Source organism: Maylandia zebra, linkage group LG8 (genome assembly GCF_041146795.1).
Source record: "Maylandia zebra isolate NMK-2024a linkage group LG8, Mzebra_GT3a, whole genome shotgun sequence".
NCBI classification, from domain to species: Eukaryota; Metazoa; Chordata; class Actinopteri; order Cichliformes; family Cichlidae; genus Maylandia; species Maylandia zebra.
The window spans coordinates 24,666,639-24,685,812 of NC_135174.1; the positions used below are offsets into that span (position 1 = coordinate 24,666,639).

The window sequence follows — 19,174 nt, forward strand, 5'->3', positions numbered from 1 at the left end:
CTTATGGGGTCAATTGGGGGTCAATCTCCCATGACATAAATCGTTACTTTTTGTTGTAAAGACTTTGTTTAAGGTTTTATCAAGCTAAGCTTTGAGTAATTGTTAAGGGCTTAGTTTATCGCAGTTCATGTACCGAAAGCACCTCACAGCGGGAAGCTATCAAGTGGGCTTCAAAGTAAAAGCATGTTGTTTCTGTTATTTTGCCCCCTCTGATCATATAACATGCCTTAGTGTTTGTTTGATGTACGAAAGAAACTGTAAGCTAAGAGTGTGCGCGTTTTGGTCCTGCTATGACTTCTAAAATTAACATCCTGCTGCCACTTTATGTTTGCTTTTACAATTTCTGTGCAATATGCAGAATACTGGAGAAACCTCTTGCCCTAATGACAAACTTTTACAGATTAATGGCAAAATGATGTAGGTTATTATGATCATTATTACTATTGTTTAACCACTGTCCTCTATAAATTCTTTCCAAGAAACTTATAAAATAAGTATTTTTTAACTTACTGCTATTTTATTAAAACCACAACGGTAGGTGAATCTCGGATAACCAACTTCACTCATGCTTTTTTTTGTAATATATAAAGATAGAATTTAAATATAAACATATAATTTAAATTAGCATTAAATTAAGAAGAAAATGTAAAAAAAAAGAAATCTACTAGACCCCAAGCAATTTCTACTTAGGTTCAATGCACAAAATGATAATTTGAAATGAAAAAAAGAATAATCAGTCTCTATATTTTAAAACCTCAAGAGCTAATAGTATTGTTGCGGATCAAATATAAATAATTAAATAAATAAATAACCCCTCAAATCAAATAAACACCTCCCAGGACTATTGAAGGACTCTTTTTGAACCTTTTTGAATTAATGAAGATATATTCTTTTAATATAGTTGCACTTTGTTGTTTGTTCGCTTTTATTTATTTATTTTTTCAGTTTTATTTTAAAAATTTCTTTGCCTGAAAATGTTTGAATGAAAATCTTATGACATTTATTCCTTGTAAACAGTGTTATTTTGAAACATATTACCGGATGTAACGTCAGTTTTTCTCACCAGCTTTCCGCCTCTCTAATGAAATACGAGCAGCTCCCGTTCAGCTCCTCGCAAAGCAACAAACGCGCTTTCAGCGACAGGAAGAGTAACGAGACAGCTTGAGCAAGACTTGAACATGCAGTTTTGTCAGCTCAGCCGTGGCTAAAGTTACGAGTTTGTGGATAAGACAATTTAAAAAGAAGAAAAAAAAAACATTCCCGAGGCATCCTGATTTTCCTCCTCAGATTTTTCCACAACAGAGCAGAGCAACTGTCCCGGACTGTCCACAGCACTCTGTATACGGTAGGCTCTAACTAACCTAACAATCAATGAAAACATGATACAATTAGTGTGCGTGGCTTTATGTCGGGGTTGAGTTGTGCCAAAGCATGTGTGTCTTATTGTTTACTTTGAACGCACAGATATCCAACTTTGTCACACCTACTCCACACAGGTGTATGATTGGGAAATAAAGAGTAGGTTCTTTTTCTTTTGCACTTTAAAAAGTCTCACTTCCCTTTTTTTTTTTTTTTTAATCGATGTGTGCATCGCTCATGACAGGTTGGGTGGGTTTAGACACAACAAAGTGCCTCCTGTAGTGTATCCAGACTCATTTCCTGTCCAGACTTCAGCTTCAGTGTAGATTATAAATCAACAGTTTCATTATCGTGGACTTCCAGCATGTCCTCCTCATCGGTCTCTTCAAGACTAATCTGGTTTCTTTCTATCTTATCTGTTTAGAAATGGAGAGCTGGCTAATTGCTGTGCATTATTTTAGTCTTAGGGACATGATTGCTTTTCTACGAACTACTTAAAGTTGTCATTTCTATGAAGAATCAGTGGGTGTCTTTCACACGATCTCCTCAAAATTTGTATGTACAATAACCTAAGCATGTTGAGTGCTAAAAGTGGGCCCTCATGGCAATAAGAGCCTTTAAATTTGACCCAAAATACACCTTAGTTTTTTTGTCCCCCTAGCGAACTATAAGAAACCAATAAAACATTCACATTGGCAGCAATTCTTTCTGTTAGTCTATGTAGTATATTAAATTTGTGAGTTTTGGTTGGTTGTTACACTTTGTGTGGATGTATATTTGCTTTAGCCCTTAAATTGTAATGTGGACATCAGTAGGCTAAAGTTATATTAGTTATTAGTCAGTTATTAAGTTATTAAAGTGATTATTATAAGGAATAAAACCTTGTTATTTGTTTCCACCCACACTTTGGGTCTACATGATGTGGAATGTGTTTTTCCTTTGTGGCTTTCTGGTCTTTTCTAAAGCTAGAAATGACCAAACGTGCAGCATCACAGGAGACCTGAAAATCTAGGCCTGCTCCACAGGCGGTGAGTTTGTTTTAGGATTGGTTTGCTGCTGTCAACCAGAATGAATAACACCAGCAGGAGCTCAGAAAAAGTTTTACTTAACAACAAGCAAACATGAAGTCTTTGGGGGCAGTGGCAGATTTTATGACCCAATGACAACAGAAAGTAGGAGAGAGCAGTTAACATTCACTCAAGTACTGCCTGACCTGCCCCTGGGACAGAGCAGCAACATATGTGAATTCTTAAAATGAATGGCATTCCCCCCGTGACGCTGTCTGCAGTGGAAATTGGCTCGACTCAGACGCACATTTACAGTACTGTTGCCCGGTGTGCTGTGAGGCCACACTTTGATTAAAATTAAAATCTGTGAAACACAAAAAAGTTTACATCTATATTAAGAAGGATTTATGCTGCCGAAAAACCCTAAGTGCACTTATTTTAATAATGAGGTAAAAAACAACAACATTCCCTCTATTTTAGGTTCGCAGCTCAGTCATCTGTAAACAAAAGGCCAAATGCTTGGAACAAGATAACATAGTAAAGAGCAAACAAAGCGAACAGTAGGGCAAGCTCCGGCCTTCAAACCCCCACAACTCTGCAGGATGCTGTATTGAAATTTCTTCTGCTTAAACATACAAAGCAAGGTCAAACCCGCACCTGAGCAGCTTTGTCAGTGAGAGGCTAGACAGCCTATTTGCATTGATAATTTGTCAAGTGATTTTTCTAAGCACACGGCAAGCTTCCCTAATTTCTAGAGGAGTGCTTTGTCAGCATAAAAGAGCACTCCTGACACTAAGACATATCCCGCATTGTGTTTTTATTTTCTTCTCTTTTTGCATGACGGGTGAATCATGACTCTCGATGTTTAGGGTTGGGGTGTGATGACCAGTATTTTGCTTGGTTAACAAATCTGTGTTTGTTTTGTTTTTTTCTGTCCTGTATTGTATATGTTGAAACTAGAGCAGGGCGATATGGCCAAAAATATTTATCACGATATATATTTGAAAATTTGCGATAACGATATAACTGACGATATAATTGATGCGAGACAAAATACAACTCCACAACATTACTAGCGCAAAAAGACAACCTTCCATTTATTTTCACTTAAACAAGAAGCTGGTTTTTATGTACATTAAAGCTTTATAAAAATGTAACAGTGCAAATGCAAATTCCTTGCTGAAAGTTTAACCAAAAGGCATTTCCAGTAGAAATGGGCTGACATATCCTGAGCATAACCACGTATAATATCCACTGAAGTTAAAAAGAGGTGCTTTGCAACATTAAACTGCAGTGTGCAGTACCTATTTTTCGGACCATAAGGTGCACGGGATTATAAGGCACATTAAGCGAAACAAAGCAGTCAGATAAATCAAACTTTATTAAACTCATTCTTCTTGCTTCCTCCAATTCTGTACCATTGATTCATTAATGTTGAATTCTCTGGCAGCGGCTCTATTCCCATGTTGTTGCAGTATACTAACGACTAACCTCGTATTGTGGACGGATTATCTCAGTTGTTCTCCTGACTGAAGATTGGTCCTTTTACAGCATCCTGCCATGCGATTGCATTTGTCTCTAACCATGAGGAACCTTAACGTTAACTTTTATAAGTGGAAAAGTGTTAGTGTTCGTCCTCCAGCTTCACTGTTTATGTTATGCTAACATAGCTGTGTCGCTAGCGATCACGTAGCACATCATTATATACCAGCTAGCCCAACTTCAGTAACCCTACAAACGTCAATGCTGTTTAGTTTCCTGTCTTCATTTATGTTGGAAGTGATAGCAGAGCTGTACGTTTGATTTTTTTCAGAAATCTCTCAGTCAGAACATGCTATATCATGCTTAGGTAACTAGCGAAACTAGCGAGCTAACTTCCGCTAGCTTCCTGCTAGCTTCTAACTCCGTTAAATGTAATACATTTTGTTTTCATGGATGCCTGGAAGTTAAACTTCATAGTTACACCTGGTAAAGCAGCAATGCTGATCGTTTTATTAAAGATGAAAGAATTTAGACAGTTTTTAACTCTTAGTGATGCTGCAGTGTTCGTTTGACCTGAAGTATACGGAGTTTAGGACCTAGATTACTCCCAGATTTAAGGGCATCTTAGTCCGACAAATACGACAATAACGATGGCCGCTTGCATGTTCTGCAAAAAAATGTGCTTTGTCGTGTATCTGACGGACAAACACCAAACCAGTTCCACATCACGGAAGTTGCACCATTTTTACAAACCAATTCTGGTTCATCTGTTTCACTCAACAATCGGCCATGTGCGTATGAAAACAAAGGCGCTGCGCATGCGCGTTTTACTCATATTCTATCGCGATATTTCATTTTCCTATCGTTGCCTAACATTATACCGGTATTACCGTGAACGGTATAATATGGCCCAGCCCTAGTTGAAACCTTTAAATAAAAGTGTCAGTAGGGTGCTTGAACCATCAGTCACACAGGCCTAGAGACCAGTTGGCGACCACCCCTGGGAAAATGTTACCTGACCCCGTGGTTGACGAGTGGTTGCTGGCTGTCCCTGCCAGAGAGGGTGTTACAATGAACCCTCTTTTGGTCATTTGCAGATTGCCACAGTTGCCTGTAGTTTGCATGTTGTTGAGTTTATTCATCCTAGTTAAAGGCTGCATGTGGGAAAACACCTGTTACACCTACAAAACTCCCAAAATCCAAGACTAGTCAAGCTGCAGAAAAGGTTTTGCTAATTCAGGCTTGCAAATACTTATGTGCTCATTTAATGTAATCACATTTTTCAGCTTTTTATGTGATTATTATGAAACAAACTGTGTGTATGAGACACTGGCGGCCTTGAGGCACCGTATGTGCTGCCAGTTAAAATCACCCCAAGCACTAGAAGAGAAAGCACTGTTTTGATAGGGAGGTTTACTTTAGTGCAGTGCGCATTTGGTCATGTAATGTGTCTTCTCGTGGCACCACACCTTGTTTGTTTCTAGTCAGACTTGTTTTAATCAGGAAGGCTGAGCTGGAGGTATGAGTGTATATTAGTATTAAAAGGCCATATTGTTTTTGTTTTCTCTGATACTTCTCAGTTGTGCTGCTGTGAACGTTGCCCTTGAGCTCTTTAAACTAAAGGTCGTGGCCCTCTATTGTTTGTTTTATGCTGCACAAACTGTCTCCTTGAAGGAATAATAATATGAGAGAAACTTTAAAAGACAAGGGAACAATGGCAAGATAGCGGGAGCTGTCAGGAACGTAAAAACATGTGTTGTATTTAGTCTTCGTGAGGGCCCATCACGCCACATGAAGTGCAGATTTAGTAATTACTGGGTTTCTTTGTTTATGCAGCGCCTCATTGTGTTGAATTTGTTCTCCTCTCAATGATTGCTTACTGTAATTAGTGTTGTTGCAAACTTTCCCACACAACAGTGTTTTAAAACTGTCTGAAATTATGATGCTGGGACTTAGTGAGGCTTTTAACACAAATAGCTGGAGAAGAAGATTGGATACAAGCTTTTATTAGTATCAACATTACAGAAGAAGGAATAGAGCTCTACTTGAAGATCAATAATTCGCTGGGAATTATGTCTTAAAGGAAGACTTGCTGTGGGCTGATATAAAATCCATGCTTTTTCGACTGTGTACAGATGAGCTGAATGGGGGTTTCAGGTAGCTGAAAGACTGCAGGTTGTTGAAGATGTTGACTAAACAAAGTGAGCTGTGACCAGGCGGCTTTAACTGTGTGCCCTCCGTTTTCCCACTGTTAGAGTTACTGATTTCAAATAGCTTATAGTGAAATTCCAAATCTCTTTTTGTTGTGATATGATTAGATAGGCAGTGTTTCCTCCTCTGACCTACAGTGCATTTATAATTACTTTCTGCTTTTGTAAACAGTCCTTGAGCCTGTGTTGCTGGGCACACGTCTGTAAATGACAAGAAAGGGCAATTCTTTGTACTCTTGTCAGTTCCTGTATTTTTATATATTAATACAATAGGATGTGATAATAGGAATTTTTTATGGAAACCAGAACACCTTGGCAGGCTAAGTACGAGGACATCAACTCTAATCCAGGGCTTTTCTTGTCTAAGAACTAGCTTTTGAGGAAAAAGTCATACTTTCTCTGATGCAATACCTTGACTTCAGTTCTCTTCTAATACTGTAAACGAAGGATGAAGCCGCGAATGATTATTTTAGCTGATGGAAAATTACTTTCAGGGGGTTCCGACAGCACGATTTGTTTAAAAAGCCTGTATTCCTGTCTTTTTTTCTTTTAAGCTTCAGTAAACAAAGGTTCTCTTACATAAAACTGATGAAAGGTTAAAGGATAAAACCTCTTTGTTGGAGGGTAAACTTCTCAATATGCAGGAAAACTTTGGTAAAGTAACACCAAGCCTGGCTTAAACATGGTTTTCCTGACTCTGTAAAATGAAAGTAATACATCTAAGCATACAAATATGCTAAATTGGTATTTATGAGTAAAAGTATACATGACAACCAAACCAAAGTAAGGACCAAAGTAGCCATAATTACTTTTTATGCCTCATTTATTTGCACTACTCTTATTTCAGCTCAGTGTCAGAGTAATTAGGTTACTGGATTAAGTTGTCATTTACACTAGTTGCTCTTCTTCCTGCTGTCACTATGAGTACTCCTCCTCACACATATCGGCATATTTTTATGCCTTTAACTTGTCAGTGTGGTTCTTCATGAAGATGGGGATATGTTACATGAGTTGACGGGGAAGGCTTTGCCTGGCTTCTTCTTCTTCTTCTTTTTTTTTAAACCACAGTTTACAGTTGTGAATGAAACTATTATAGATACAGATATTACAGAAGCTATAGATGTAGCAGTCAAATAGTCTGACTCAAGTGTCAAGGAAGCAGACTCAGCAGACATTTCGGGTTCCCAGAGATGAGCGATATATTTACAGTGACCACCATTATATGTGAAACTGAACAAATCTCCCCAAATTAACTTAATTAACAAAAACCAAAAAGCAGATGAACTTGGTAACACAACACACCTCTATGTCAGAATCACATAAAGCTACTTTTCTGATGGCTCTGTATGGAAGGAAAATATTCAAGAAATCACTTTGTGTCCTGAAAAACAAAAGGAAACATTCCTATGAAAAAAAAACAAAAAACAGTCAGTCATGACATCATCAGTACTTTAAAAATCAGGATATGTGGAGCGGGCCTTTCCCACACCTGACATACAAGAAGACTAAGAATGAAGAACTAGTGTCAGTATGCACAAATGAGTCAATCTGCAACATAATAAACTATAAAGCAACATGGGACCAAGTATTTGCTTTAATCTGCTGAATGTTTGATTTTGACGTCAACATAATGCTTACACAAACAAACCTGGGATACTAAGTGCAGCAGTGTTACTTTGACAATAGCAAATCATAGCCAATAAACACATGTAGAGAATAATGTGCTTAATGTGCAAAAAGTCAATACTTCTGAGATGAATGGAGTATTTCAACTACTCATCCACTTTGTCACACCTCTAAACTGCTGACCCTTTGCTTTTAGCCTCCTCTACTTTTAGCTCTCCTATGAAGTGTAACGACTAAGAACCAGCATAGAATTCTGCCTAATAGATCAACCCATGTCACTTTCGGAGTCTGTGCTATAGCAAGGAGTTGTCCTCATATACTAAACTGAATCTTTTAGCTTATTGATAGTAATTTTAAGCAGTTTCCTGTTATTTCTAACTGTTGGATAAATGGTCATGTCTATTCTGCTTCAGTAACAGCAACCCAATCTAATAAAATAAAAACAGCTGGTTTTAAAAAATGACATTTGTATTGTAAAAATAGAATTGGAAAGGGTTTTTTCCCCCTTTGGGAATGGACCTAGGACCTATTTTTGGGGGCACCAGCATGGCTACATTTTGGTTCAAAATCCATGAAAAGCCTGAGAACTCTGCTTGGAAAAGGTGTTATGAATAACAGAGCCCCTATTTTGGTAGATATCCTAGATTTATTATATGAAAGATACGTGACGGGGGCCATTATGGCCATACAAATAAAAAATAATGGAGAATCTTTATATTTTTTTAAAAAATGCACCCCACAATTAAAATAACTTGCAGGTTTAATTTACTGCTGAGCATTGTGACCTGAGCTCCTGTCGAGGATTTGGTTTGGTACTCCTAGCCAGCTCTGAGCTCTTTGCACAGCTGGACTGAACAGCTGTTTGAGGGCACTGAGAGGCAGGGGCTGAGGTTTTAGAGACCTCAGATGCCTGAGCTTGGGAACCAGACAGGACATTTTGTGGCCTTCTTTTCTGCCTAATCTCTCCTGACGCGACCAGGTTGTGTCTGTGATCATTAAATTTTGAAGAATACAGATTAAGATGGGGAGTATTTGGAGGATTTAACAGCAGATGAATGTTACACTCAGGCCTCCCAGTTTCTCTCCTTTGTTAAATCTCATGTGATTTTTATTTTTTATTTTTTTGCTTTGTCCCAATTTTCAAGTGCAGCAGCCATTTATCTGTGGACATCTTTTACCTTCTAAATTGCCATTTTTTGTCCTCCTTGTCTCCTTTCCCGGTGCTTTGACTAATGGCCCCATTTCAATGCAAATGGACCATGGTGCCAAAGCACCCTCCATCCATATTTTAAAACTTTTGACTTCCAAAACTTTGGCCAAAAGTTTTTGTTTCTAGAAGATTTCCCAGGACTTTTTTATACCTCTACAAAAACCCATAGAACCACATGTAGTACAATAACTTCAATATGTTATATGTCAACATGATCAACTTATGTTTGTGTATTATACAAAGGGTGTGCAACTAGGAAATGACTTTAATGTTAACCTGTTGATTTTCTGTCTAAAAGAATTCATAGCTTGAACTTATAAAGGTGAAATTGCTTGATTTATAAAATATTCAGCAATGAAGCATTGGTGTGCATGTGACAGAAGATGGGGAACGAGAGAAGGCATCGTAAAGAGAAGACAAAAGAAAGCCACTAAAGCAAAGACAGAAGATTTTAGAGCAAATGTTGAAGATGAAGGAGAAAAATGTAACACATGTAGTTAGGCCCACAAGTGGTGTCCTTACCACAGTGTGTAAAACAAGTATAAACAGATGTTTAAGGCAGGAATTCCCACTGATTTTGAAATAAGAATCTCAAACCCTTGACTCATGCTGGTGTCATGACACTGACGTCATTGTTTTGCCAGTATGCAGCTGTCAGAAAAACATTGTCAGTCAGTTGATGAGCTTCAGGGCACGTGATTCAGAGAGACTGGAGAAGGTTCCCTTTTGTAACTGTTTTCTTGATTGATTGTTTTGCCAATAAAATATCACAAAATGTCAAAAATAATCTTAATTTTTTAGTAAATATATTGATGGTTTTTTTCCCCCAACTAACTTTCCAAAACTCAAACAGTCATTTTACCTTATATGACAAGATTTTCTGATAATAAGAGGACTCATTTGTTGCAGTAATACTTAAATTCAGTTTCACTGTCTGGCCTGACTTTGTTTTTTTTTTAAATAGACTGATCAGCCAGTGCTTTAAAAAAATAAATTCAGGGTTATTTTTTATATTCAAGTGTGACGCAAAGTGGACATGACTCTACCAGTTTTTATTCTACAGACAGAACAGAGTTCATCCCCTGAATACCGATGAATGTAGAATATAAAAGCTCTCTCCTTTCAGTAAATTTCTAATGTGCTGTTTAGAGAAGCAGGCTGAACCTCTCATATTTCTCTTTACTCAATCACTGCTCCACCGCTGTAACTGCATTCGTTCTCTTAATCATCCCCAAATGTTTTTCCCCATCCCCACAGACTTGACCTGTGCCACTGCCTCCTTTCCTGCACTCACTTTCTGAATGGGTCACAGTAGTGACTACATTTACAGTTTTGTAAACAGCCCTGATAATATACCAGAACGGCTGGGCTTAGTTTCCTTCAGAGATAAGTTGCTGTCATCAACATCACTCAGGGAAAAGTGTCCTTGGTGGGTGGAAGGTAGGAGAAGACACTATTTAAGTCTGAAGTCATTGAATGAGCTACAAAGCATACTGCCAGAGTTCTAACAGTGTATTACAAGCCCAGTGGGGATAGGTTATATATTTTATAATACAAAAGCTACAACTTGGTTTAGCTATTCTGTCTTACTACCTTCTTGGAAGTGCTGCTAGATTAAGCAGAAGTCACAATCATGATTGGTCATTTTATTTTGGTAATTGTTTGATAAATGTAATTAACTTAAGTTAATAAGATGCACAATATTAACTTATTACAGAATTTTCTTGAGCTTCAACTTATTAAAAAAGAGGTGGAGGTGGTGGGAGACCCAGGGTCTTTAAGCCCCAGCATGGACTGATTCATAGCGCTTTTCTACTCACCCGGAGTACTCAAAGCGCTGTATACAACATACCTCGTTCACCCATTCACAACCACTCATACAAGTGCAAACTAATAAACATTCACACTCCAATGAACGCATCGGAGGGCAACTTGGGGTTAGTATCTTGCCCAAGGATATTTGGCATGCAGACTGGGAAGCCAAGGATCGAACCACCAACCTTCCAATCAGTAGCTGATCTGCTCTACCACCTGAGCCACAGCCACCCCAACAAGGTTTTGTTGTGTTTTAAATCTTCTCTTCTTCTCCTCCAACTTCATCCAGGCTTATTTTTGTTTATCTAAGAAACATCTGGAAACTCAAATCTTTACTGTCAGCCAATAAAAATTTGCTCTTTACATACATTTTCAGTCGTCCTTGGTTGCTTATAGAAAAAGCTAACCCTTGCACGCCATCCTACTTGTTAATAGTTCCTTTAATTTTCTTCCACTTAAACTTAGTATTTCATGCAAAGCCTTACGTGGACAAGCTCTTGCTCATATATTGTAGCAGATCTGCTGAGACCTTATTTGAACAGTTGGCCTTTCCCATCATCTGAACAGTCGTTTAATTGTTCCACACTTAGTTTAAATTCAGAGATCACCAGATGAGATTGTGGTGCCTCAACTTTGGAACAGCCTTCCTCTATCCACGAGACAAGCTGAACCAGTGGTTTGATTTAAACATCAGCTGGAAACGAATTTTTTGTAGGTTACCTTCTCCTTAATTATTTATCCTAGTGCAGGACTCCCATGCCTCTGGAGACCTGCACAGCAGCCACAGGGAAACCCCTGGAAAGTTCACACACAACTGCCTCACAGTGTTTAATGTGGGCCAGTTGACCCTAAGCGATCCACAGACAAATGCAGTTGCTGGCGACCATGATTAAATCTGCCTCAGGTTCATCTACATCTACCTGTTGAGTTTAACTTCCTCTTGGCAGATCTTTTATGACCGAACGCTACCTTTTAGTCATCTCGCCTCAGGCTGTCTTAAAAAGTGAATGAGTTTGAGCATTTAGGGAAGAGTACAAACACACCGTTATAAAAGAAAGGGTGTGTATATATTGTTATGAGCCAAAATCACCAGCATTGAAATTGAATTTAATATGACATTGAAGACCCAAGCAGATATTATAACTACTATTTTATAGTAGAATCATAGTAGTCTAAATAATCTTTGCCACATGAAGCGAATCAGTGGTCTCCCACTAGTTATATTTGGGTATTACGACCCCAGTGCCTCTCTTTCTCATCACTCTCGTCTGTGTGAAATACAGATGCTAACAGTGCTCCTGTGTTTTCTCTGGGCTTTGCAATCACTGTTAGAAAAGATTAGTGTAGCTATATTAAATTGTTTGCCCCTGTCAGGGCCACTGGGGTTATCAACTTCCCTGGTGGAAACCCTGTATATAGAGCCTTTATCTTTAATGTCAGAAAGACCAAAAAGTCCTGCAGCAGATTATATGGCACTGATCCCTAATCTCGATATCATTGAGTCAGTCTGAGATTACATAAAGAGCTAGAAGCACCTGAACATGCTCTGAAAATGGGGGACTACGTCTAAAGATGCGTGCAGTTTTTAAATGGTTAATGCAATACTTTTATTAAATGTTTCTGATCCCATTTGCTATGAGTCTACATACTAACCACATGAGGTTAATTTGTCCACTGTTTTGGATATGTTACAATAATGGTGACAATGTTGGATCAAGTGAAGAAGGCTCCAGTTGCAGGAAAAACCATTGTTAAAACCCAATTATTCAGGCCTACAGACCAGTCAGTGAGCCCCTGGCAACCACTTGTCACTAGGGAAAAATTATATTCCTCAACTGGAAAAAATGTCTGGTGACTACTTTGGTTGCTAGCCTATATGCTGCTGTTGTGGTTTCTTCTTGGTTTCCAGATTGGGTTGCACTCTTTCAAATTTTATTTCCACTTTGTTAGTAGTCAAAGAATATTTGTAGACAAACGTGGAAACATTACGGGCAACTGTGACAATCTGCTATCAGCCAAAGCAATCAGCCTCTGATAGCCAGCAACCACTGCCAACGAGCCAGCAGTAACCTGATGCTAGCTTGTACATTGCACTTGTTCTAAACATGCATTGCATAACAGCATGTAGTCACTGTGAGCATGTTAACATGAGTGTTTAGCTCAAAGCACTGCTCTGCCTGAATTAATCTGCACAGAATTACAAAGATTCCTGTAAAATATTCTTCTGCTTAATCATAGGAGGGCATCTCTGCATTGTAGCTGAGCACAATTTTGTCACATGTTGTCTGTAGCCTGAATTAAAGTTTATCCCAAAATGGCCTATAAGGAGAACAGAGCATGTACACATTGTGTGTTGCATCATCTGTGGATGATTACACAGTCTGAAAAGAGAAAAAAAAAACCTTTAAAAACAACATGCCATATTCCCATGAGCAGATGTGATTGGCGGCGGTAGTTAGTGTGATCATGACATTCACAGCTGCTGCAGGGAGGCCCATATGTGCTGATGTACAGTAAAGCCCTGCAGCATCTCTGACTCCTGCTTCTCTTCTCATTTTTTTCTCCTTCCCTTCCTGCTCTCACACTGTTTTTCTCCTCTTTCGCTACCCCTCATTTTGCCACTCACTTACTCCTCAGTTGTGTCAGCTGGCTGTTGTCCTTCTGTCATCCATCTTACAGCCTCTGACTGAGGTGCAGCCCACAGGCTTTCTCGACGACTGGCCAGGAACATGAGAAAACAGGAAAAAATAAATAAACAGTGCAGCAACTTAAGAAACGAATTAACGTCATTTCTGTGATCCTGAATTTTCATCAGACTGGATTCATATGTTCTTATTCAGAGCCATGTACACAAAGTGAATATTTTCCACTTTTAAGGGGCAGTTAGTCTAAACCCTACTGTTTATGGTTAGGCAATAAAAATTACTCTGCAAGGTTTAAAAAAAGATATGGTTTTTGGTTAAAATACAACAATTGCCACATTTTTGCTCATACAGTCCAAGGTCAGTCTTTCCTCGATTCACAAAAAACACATGGCACATGATCATCTAATGGGTCTTCACCAAAATTCTGGAATAACTGAATTGGTATCATGAGTTCTGAGCTAGTGAATCACTGAGTTTGATATATTTTTGGTTGATAACGTGACATGTCTCCACTGAACATACAAAATACACGCTACTGATCTCAGGTATTCTCATGATAAGGTGGGGCCAGGTTTCACAATGAACTCACCCGAAACTCTGGCTGATTGGGACCCACACCCAGTTTCACACCTTGGCTCAGGCGATTAGAGGATCATCAGGGGGTCCTTTTGTCCCTCTGTGGGGGGTTACTCCCACTAGGTTTATATCTGGGACTCTCCACCATTTGACCTTAGAACTGAAGAAGCTTCTCGGATGAGAGGTGAAACGTCTTCAAGTAACTTAAAGAAGTCCAGACGCTTTTCTTTGCAAGCTCCTTTGACTACGATGACCTGGATGATTGAGAACCTTCACAGACACACGCTACAGATCTAGAGTCATGCGAAAAAGAAAGTTTTCATTGAGCTCCAAGTAGACCTGTGGAAAAATAAGTGCATCGTTGGTGCTGTTAAATACTGATCACTATAAAGTGTGACCACTTCTATAAAAGCAGATGTTTTAGGAGTTTGCTGGTCTGCTGCGTTCAGATGTGTGTTAAGACTTTGCCACAGTCTTTCCTGGAGTGGATGTTCCAGCAAGTTGGACAATACAAAGATCAGAGGAAAAACTCCAAAAACTCAACCGGTCGCCCCTCCCTGAGCCTGGTTCTGCCGGAGGTTTCTTCCTGTTAAAAGGGAGTTTTTCCTTCCCACTGTCGCCAAAGTGCTTGCTCATAGGGGGTCATATGATTGTTGGGTTTTTCTCTGTATCTATGAAGCGCCTTGAGGCGACTTTTGTTGTGATTTGGCGCTATATAAATAAAATTGAATTGAATTGAATTGAATCGTAACTGACATCTCAGACTGTGCAGGCCTCAGTTACCATTTAAATATTAAAGTTCACAAAGTTACACTTACAAAAAGACTTAAAAATATTGCTTTTTTTGTAAGGGTTGCCAGGACAAAGCCTGTTCTTTCTAAAATGGACAGACCAGCAAAGCTTAGGTCTGCAAAGCTGCATCTGGCCAAACCAAAAGGCTTCTGGAACAACTTTCTTTAGTCAGATGAGACCAAAGTGGAGCTGCAATCGGAGAAAACCAAAACGAGGTATATTAGCACAAACACCTCATAACATCTGTTGAACACTGTGCCTGAGGGGTGATGATTTGGACTTGTTTTGTAGCCATAGGACCCTGGGAACCTTGCAGTCATTGGCTCAACCATGAACTCCTCTGTACACCAAAGTATTCTACAGTCAGGGGCAGCATGATCCTCAGCACAGCAGTAAATCTACAACTGAATACAGTTGTAGAAAATGCAATCAAAATCCAGACTTGAACTCAACTGAAATACTGTGGGTGGGACCTTAAAAGAGCTGTGTAGAAATAAATGCCTCCAAACCTCAATGAACTGTAGTAACGTAATAACATTGGGCCAGAATTCCTTCATAACCATATGGGAGACAAAAAAATGAGTACTTTAAGTTATTGTTACAAACTATTGAGTCATGGTGTGTAGATTTACAGAAGACTGCAAAGCCTTGTGAAAACTCTTTTATCCCCATGTGACTTTACTTCCTATTGAAACACATCAGTTTCAAAGTCATGCTGACTGTCAGGAAAAAACAGGACAATTAGTGTCCTTCAACATGAGCGAGTAGGTTGTTTTATCTTGGCTCTTTCATGCTTTTCCATGTGACTGGGAAGAATTGGGTACACCCAGCTAGAAGGAGACGTCACAGCAGACCTAGAACTCAGTGGTGGGATTCTGTGTGTCAACTATATATCTATACTGATAGATTTGATTGAATAACCTTTTTAAAATTATTTTGTTTGTTGGAGTTTGCCCTGTTTATGTCTTTAATCTTCAGCTATTACAAATCTCTGGAAATGAGAAGCAAGTTACATAAACTGGAAATATTCTTTACCTAAAAATATTGGCCAGCAGCCCACTTTTGCTTTCTTAATCTTCAGACTTAAGTTCTCCCTCAGTTTTGTTGTCATTTGCTTCATCCGCCCTCACTCAAGGTCACGCAAATCAGGCTTTTATAAATAATCAAACATAAAACTTGACTGTTTCTCTTGAGTTTGAAGAGAAACTCATAACTCAGTGTAATATTTCATCCTTTGTCTTTTGTTGTTTCTGTCAGTCTCAAGTGAGTCCTGAATGGCAGAATTGTTGCAGACATTTATCTTGGCTCTCTTGAAGCCTCCACCTTTTCCTTTTTACATCTTCATTTAGTTTCCTCACAGTAAGAGGTACTGTGTGTAACTGACTTATGTAAGTGGGACGACCCCCTCCCTGAGGTTGGTTGTTTGGATATTTTTAAATACATTTCTCCTTGCTCTCTGTGTGATTTCTGGCCTGATTATTCTCCAGCTTGGAGGCCACGAGATGGACGACACATAAATGTACTCTTTTTAAAACAGACATGCTTATGACTTATAAAAATATATCTCAAAGAGAAATCATATGCCTATGAAAGAGTCAAAAGAGGTGAAGGTTTTTGAATGGGGGGGGGGGGGCTGTGCGGTAGATGTCTGAGTGACTGAGAGGTGATGGGAATGAATGAGGGTGCAGATCAGAAGCTACGTGGGAGGTGGGATGCACGGTCAAGCAGGACCTGCGTCACAGTGTTGCATAATAGCTTATTCAGACAGAAGGGAAGTGGATCTGAAGTGAAGAACATGTGCACACTGTTTGAATACGCTCTCATCCTGTCATCGCACTGCCAGACTATCCTCGCCTAACAAAAAACTTTTCCCAGTTATTCCTTTTCCTTTCAACCCCCTTTTACACAACCCACAGTTAAATAAGACAACATATTTTGGGGTTTTTTCCACAGTGCTGTGCAGCTATGCTTATGTATCTACAGATGCAAAAAACTTTGCAACTGATTATTCTTTGGTTTTCTTACTTTTGTTGACATTTTGTACAAGAATCTCTAAACCATTGTAGAAAAGAGTCGGCACATCTTATTGGTATTGAAAATAAAGCCATTGTGTAGTTATTGTAGCTTTTGTTTTGCATTAAAACGATCTGATCATAATAATGGAACAGATGTAATGTTTTACACTTAAACATTTATTTGCATTTTTTTCATTCCAACATAAATGGCTGAGTGTTTTTATTTTGAAAGGCATTTAATGGAGAGGCAGCTGTCTGTGACCCTGATATAAACACAAAGTATATGTTTTCGCTAATTCTGAAAGACTTAATGACATAAAATTGCTTTCAACTATATTTCAACAGATGCACAGCAATGAAAAGCAACTACTTGTCCCTGCAGTCTTAATTTTCACTTAAAGAAGGCAATAAAATATGATGCACATCCTCATTTCATTGTAACCTCATTCTCAGTCTCCACTACTCATTGCGTGGAAGAAGTAGCTGGATTTTTCTCCCAGGAGGTTTTTAAAATGCACGAGTATGTCTGAGGTTTGGCCTGGGTGAGGATCCTAAATGAGGATGTCTGAGAAAAACTCTGAGATTCTGCTGATCCACCTTCTTACTGTCCAAACAAGGCAGACATGCCATTTTTCCTCCTTGGATTCACTTCCCCCTCACTGCCTATTTTATCCACTTTAAACAAACATCTGTATGATTTCAGAATTCTGAACACAATGTTTCCAGTCTCCATTCGATGTTTCCCCCCTACATTTATACTGTTAGATAACCACACATTTACAATTTACAACAGAGGTCAAGTGAAAATCAATTACATGCTTTCAAGTTTATTATTACAGGATACTGTCAATATGACTGTTTGCATGGTGCTCCTTTATGCTACACCACTTCCCTGTTTTTTGAATGGCCTTTTGTTGAGTGTGTAAAAGTCCAACTGCCTCTTACCGAGTTTGTTAACCCGCCTGCAACCTTTGGTACATGGCTGAGCATTAGGTTTATTATTCTAAGTGCTATGGGATGGCAGTGTTTGGACAAGGAAGAAGTGGGACGCCACCCTATTTCTTAATAGGGTGTCCACTGGGCCCTGTGTTTTTTGTGTTTGCATGTGTGTGTTCACATGCTTTTGTGTGCGCATGCCTGAAAGCCTGGGAAATGCAGAACCTCATTTATCTTCATTACTTATACTCTATTACACTGTCCTTCCCAATAGGTGGCTAAATTTATTTCCTGCACCTCATCCCATTTAATCCTGACTGCTGCACAGTGTAGCTGTGAACTTACTGAATCCTGTTATTGCCAGACATGCACATATGTTCATAGTAATCCTGCATCTTTATGCATGTAATCAGGATATTAATCCCTAACTGTCAACTCTGGTTGTCTGCATTGATTATTTAAAATTAACTTGATGTACAGACAGATACCTGCTAATTAATCCTCAGTGTAGGCTAATAAAATACTAGGATTTCATTTAGTCAATGCAATTGAAGCACAAACTTTTTGGCTGGGTTTCACCACATAGCAGGACATATTATTTGTAAGATGATTTAATTAAAAACTCTCCAAAAGGCACCAGTAGCAAGAGCATGGCTCGGAGGTCCACTTCAGTGACTCAGGATTGACTTGTTTTTTGAAGCCTCAAGTGGTCACTAGAGGAACTGCAGCTTTTGATACTTCAGCACTGGCTTAGATTTTCAGCCCTTGATTTGCAGCTTCCTTTGAAACGTATGTTTGTTTGTTTGTTTGTTTTTGTTTTTTAGGGCTTGTTGGGTATATTGGTGTCTAAAATTGTATGTGTGAGTGTTTGTCTCTGGAAAGACAGGCTGTCTACATAATAGCCTTGTTTTTACTCTATGACAGTTGTGATTGGCTACAGTTCACTTTAAATTGATAAATTTTAATGATTAAAAAAATAATGATTGTCACAGTTTATTTATGTTTAGCTTTCATAAACAAATATCAAAATATCTAAACTACATTTTGCAATTTCTTTTGGGATTTTAACTTTTTTCCAGGGTATAGTGAAACTCTAATTTGAGATGGAGAGTAGATGACCTGCTCTGACTCCCAGAGTTGTGATTTTTCTTTCTTTATGTGGATGGTTGTTGGCACTCTGGCCTACAGGTTAAACCCTAATCTATCATCTGCAATCTCTTTGTTACTAGTGTGAGCTTTTTTTTTTTTTTTCTTTTTTTTGCTGAAATACTTTAAATGTGCTCTGAATAACTTCTGCTTCAAATGCAGGTATATGGTAATAACTAAATTATTTTTTCTTGGTGTGTAAATCTACTTTCCAACGATCCCTGTTGAAGAAAACATGTTTCTTTTCTTTACCTTACCATCTTCAAACTAAAATTAATCAATTATGTTGGAAAAATTTGTTTCAGTCATTTCTTTCCCCCAAATAACAAAAGCTACCCTTTTGGTGGAGATGAAG

The 19,174-nt window shown here is 38.6% G+C and overlaps 1 protein-coding gene across 1 annotated transcript in view; it reads left to right on the top strand.

The window, feature by feature from the left end:
* Window positions 1–1,090: 1,090 nt before the first annotated feature.
* The window catches only part of LOC101483580 (leucine zipper tumor suppressor 2), a 45,500-nt gene continuing 27,416 nt past the window's right edge, over window positions 1,091–19,174 (top strand). The window contains exon 1 of the mRNA XM_004556746.3: window positions 1,091–1,345. The gene's annotated coding sequence lies outside the window, so the exon portion shown is untranslated. The remainder of the gene's footprint in view (window positions 1,346–19,174) is intronic.